We start from the raw sequence: 4,759 nt of genomic DNA, 5'->3' as shown, positions 1-4,759 counted from the left end.
TAGAAAGATGTAACTAAATGGTCTCTCTGTCCCTCCACAGCATGTACATTGTGGGCTTATGATTCCGAATCTCTGGGCCTGCAATTTGGACACACTGCCGCCAGGGGGCGATCTGGACTGGGATTATAGCCGTGGTAGGCTCGTCTGCTGTATCCTGGGTTAAAGCATCCTAAATTGATTTTATTGGTGTTCCCTTATTGATTTTATTGGTGTTCCCTTGAGTGGTACATGGATATTACAGAATTATGAAGATGGTTTTGAGTCACAATGGGCAAATGATGCCCTGCATGAATTGAAGGGTGACTAATTTTTTTCACTATTTGAATTAATGCTTACTTACTACCTGGTCCCTGTGCCTCCTTGAAATTTAAGAATCATTGTGAATTCCACTATCTAGGGACCTCAGGAACATGAAGAACAAGGAATGCTATTGGGAATCATGCCAGTGAAATAAAAGACCTTCTTTAAGTTAAAAAAAAAAAAAAAATCTACGCATATTTTATTTACTTTGCCAAGATTACAGCTTTTCTCTCTCAAGAATGTTCAATGTTTAATTAAAAAGGGTTCCTCTTTCTGAGGATGAATCTTTAACTGTGACAAAGTCTTAAAACATGAGACATTTGTTCCTTTATGTCAACATTGAAATTGCTCACTTAACTTTAGATCAGCTCACCAGCACTGTGTTTCTCAGACACTCTTGCTACCATCTTAGTTATCTCATCAGAAAGCATTTTGGCAGCTCTCTCTTGTAAAGCTGCTTCTGAAAAGTACTAAATTAAATGTAATGTGAAGTTGGATTTCTGTGGCATCCTTCCCATTCACCCTCCATACTCCATACTCATACTCATGAGCAATGGACTGGTTTTGTGTGTGCCTTTTGAAGGCTACATCAACAGTACATTTCCTGCTGTAGGGCTCGTTCTACAGATTGTTGTTTTCACCCACCATGATGTATTGTGAGATCTTTCCATGCTGATACATGCAGATGTGGTTCATTTCTTTCCATTGCCATAGATCATCCCATTTGTCTATTGTCCAGCTAAAAGGCATTTAGGTTGTTTTACTTTTTTTTTTTTTTTTTTGTATTTTTAGTAGCCAATGTTTTTGTATTTTTAGTAGAGCCAGGGTTTCACCATGTTGGCCAGGCTAGTCTCAAACCCCTGACCTCAAATGATTTGCCCACCTCGGCTTCCCAAAGTGCTGGGATTACAAGCATGAGCCACAGTGCCTGGCCGATAACAAGATCTTTTAATACTTGCCAGGTTGTTTTCCTATTGTAAACTACACTGCAATGGAGATCTTTGCACACGCTCCCTGTGCACATGTTCAAGGATTTCTCTAGGCTATGTAGAAATGGAAATTGTAGGTTGTAGGATATAATTTCAATTTTGCTAAATACTCACCCACAGCTCTTGGCTCATAATTCATCAAGTGTATGAAAGTTTCCATTTCCCTCATTCTCAGCTACACTTGCGTTTTAATTTTTGCCAACCTGATGGATTGTTTTCATTTGCATCTCTGATTATTGGGGATAATGAGCATCTTTTCAACTCTTCTCTGTGGCGTCTTTAGTCATTAACTCTTTATGTTCTAGCCAGACTGTAAATTCCTAGAAGGAAGGTCTGAGTCTCAAATGTAAGGCCCTCAGAGAGGACAGCCCTGTCCAGGTACAGACTGTCTGCTTTCTACCTCACATCTGTGCTCCTCCTTGAAGCCCTATCTTCCAAGCTTAACGAGTTACCTGCAGCTTGCCAAATACATCATACTGCAGTTTCATGCATACCATGCCCTCTGTCTGGAATGCTGTGCCTCTTCCAGTCCACCTGAACATCCTTACTCACATTTCATGATTCATCTCAAGATCCACCTCCTCTATGAAGCCTACCATATGACTGGCACTCCACCCCATCCCAGGCAGAGCTAATCACATTCTCCTTTGTGCTTTTGCTGGCCCCACGTGAACGTCTCACTGCATATGTAAGACTTCTGAGCATCTATTTACTGATGTATCTGTCTCCCCACTAGACTCTGAACTCCTTGAGGACAGGCACCATGTCTTATTTATTTTTGCACGTCCAGCTCATTGATCAGGGCTGGGCAGGCTCATATCATGGGTAGATAAGTCTCTCAGCCAGCTTGTTCCACATCAATCTCCTGCAGACTGCAAAGCTCTGAGGTCTGGACTATATGGCATTCATATTGCATATTGCATATTGTATTGCATTCATATTGATGTTTTCACTGTGCCTAGCAGGGCTGTTTGTGGTGCTCAGTCAACAGGCACCAGAACCACTCAGCCCTGTTAGGCACTGCACTGTCATACAATGCATACTGTCCTACCACTGCAGTACGATTGCCTGGTAGAATAGAAGTGACTTTGGATAGAAATTCCTGGGTTTGCACCCCAGCTTCCTATGCATATCATCTTGAACAATTTCCTTGGCCTCTCCAAGCCTCAGTTTCCTCACCTTCATAAAGGGGATGATAACAGCTTTGAGGACTGGTATAAGGATAAAATACAGTTGCATATATAAACCATGTGGCACATAATCATATTCATTTGCCATGTTATCAGAACAGCACAGAGTCTGCTTTAGCCACTAGACTTTGGGTAGCTCATTTTTTCAGATGTCACATGTGATGGGCACATAGTAGTTAATAAAGACAAAGTCTGGTGTTTCCAGTGCCCAGAACAGTGTCTTGCAGAAATTAAGTACCCTGTAAAGAAGTTGAACTGAACTCTGCACTTTGCACACAATTAGGTACTTGATAAATACTAAATCAAGTCAGATTCACTTCCCTGTGTTACGTTCTGATCCAATCCTATCTTTAAGTCATTCCCAGACGGCCATGGTGGCTCACGCCTGTAATCCTAGCACTTTGGGACACTGAGGTGGGTGGATCGCTTGAGGTCAGGAGTTTGAGACCAGCTTGGCCGACATGGTGAAACCCCGTCTCTACTAAAAGTACAAAAATTAACTGGGCATGGTGGCACACGCCTGTAATCCCAACTACTGGGGAGGCCGAGGCAGGAGAATAGCTTGAACCCGGAAGGCGGAGGTTGCATTGAGCCAAGATCGCGCCACTGCACTCCAGCCTGGGCAACAGAGCCAGATTCTGTCTCAAAAAAAGAAAGAAAAGAAAAGAAAAGAAAAGAAAAGAAAAGGAAAATAAAGATAAAAGTCATTCCCTTCTGTGGGAGGAGGGGCAGTTGACGGAGAAACAGGAACGTGTCTCCTCTTCTGGTAATGATTTTGATTCTTCCTTTTGCTTTTGATCTTTCAAAAACAAGACGACCACTGGGACAAACTATTATTTTGAGGTCGCCAATAAACCATTCCTGCATATAGTAATACTCTTAGTAATACTGTTATGTAGTCCCCTCTCACAAAGTCTGGGCTTGGCCGTATGTCTCTTTGACCACAGGGACATTGACAAGCCAGTGTAAGGCTTGATAAACCATTGCACATTGAATCTTGGCCCCTGAGGAGGCTCCTTCTTGAAACCCAGTCCACATTCCAGAAGAAGCTCAAGTGAGCCATGAAGAGAGGCCCCACGAGAGAGAGTGATGATCTGCCAGCCCCCAACTGTGGTTCTCATCCCAGCTGAGGCACTAGGCATGGGAGAGGAGCAGGTGTCTTCACAGCAGATGCTATACAGAACCAAAATGAGCTGTACCTCCTGAGCCCTGCCTAAATTGCTAAATCGTGAGCAAATTAGGGATCATGTCATTGTCATTTTAAGCCCACAAGTTTTGATGGTGTTTTGGAACACAGCAAATAATAACCCATGGGTAGAGCACGTTCTGAGGGTGCAAGTCAATGATCTGGGGGTGGAGTGTGCTGCAGGCTTAGAGGCTCATCAGGTGAAAAGCTTCAGGATCAACTGGAAAACAGAACTGTCTGACCTAGAACCCATTATCTGGGGACTCTACCCTGGGGCTCCAAGTCCCAGGGATCTTATGGGCTGAGGATGCTTTTGGCTGCTTAAACAATGAGGAGATCCTCGGGCTCACATTACAGGAAGTCCAGAGGCCAACAGCTTCTGGTCAAGTTGATGGAGCAGCTTGGGGAGGCCATGGAGGACCCAGAATGTGCTGCGTGGTCTGCAGTTCCCCTGGTCATAGGTGTCTGGCAGGAGTGGTCTGGGCTGCATGGTTCCTCATTCATTACATCAGGAAAGACGGATGCTCTCCCAGCATTCCCAGCGGAGAAAAGGTTTTCCCAGAAGGCTGCTCACATCCTCACGTTTCTTTGCATCTTATTGGCTCAAATTGAGTCACATGTGCATGACTGAACCAATCATGTGCAAGAGGTGGGGTTGGGGGTAGGAGTTAAGAATTACCATGAGACCAATCAAATCCACCACTAGATTGGAGGAAATGTGTGTGGCCAATTCCTCTGAAGCCCATGTCTCATGTCCGGGAGGAATGGATGTCTGGAAATAATTGGCATCTTCTAGGAAGAGCATGTAGAGTAAGATCGAGCAGTGCCCACTATAGGACCCCCTCACATAGGGCATGTGGGAGAAGCCAGGAACCCTGGGCTTGAGACAGAGTCATGCCCAGCTCTCATGTCCTTTCCTGGGATAATGGGTGAAAGTGCGTGTGTGTGCACGTGTGTGCAGGAGGGAGGACTAGGGAATAGTTTGGGCCTTCAGGGCTTCTATCTTCCCCTAGTTGGTCTCTCCAACACGGTACATGGGCTTCCACTCAAATGTGATGAAAGTCACCAAGCACAGAAGGACTCAGACCTGAGCC

Source organism: Papio anubis, chromosome 16, assembly GCF_008728515.1.
Source record: "Papio anubis isolate 15944 chromosome 16, Panubis1.0, whole genome shotgun sequence".
Lineage (NCBI taxonomy): Eukaryota > Metazoa > Chordata > Mammalia > Primates > Cercopithecidae > Papio > Papio anubis.
This window is presented reverse-complemented; position numbering follows the sequence as displayed.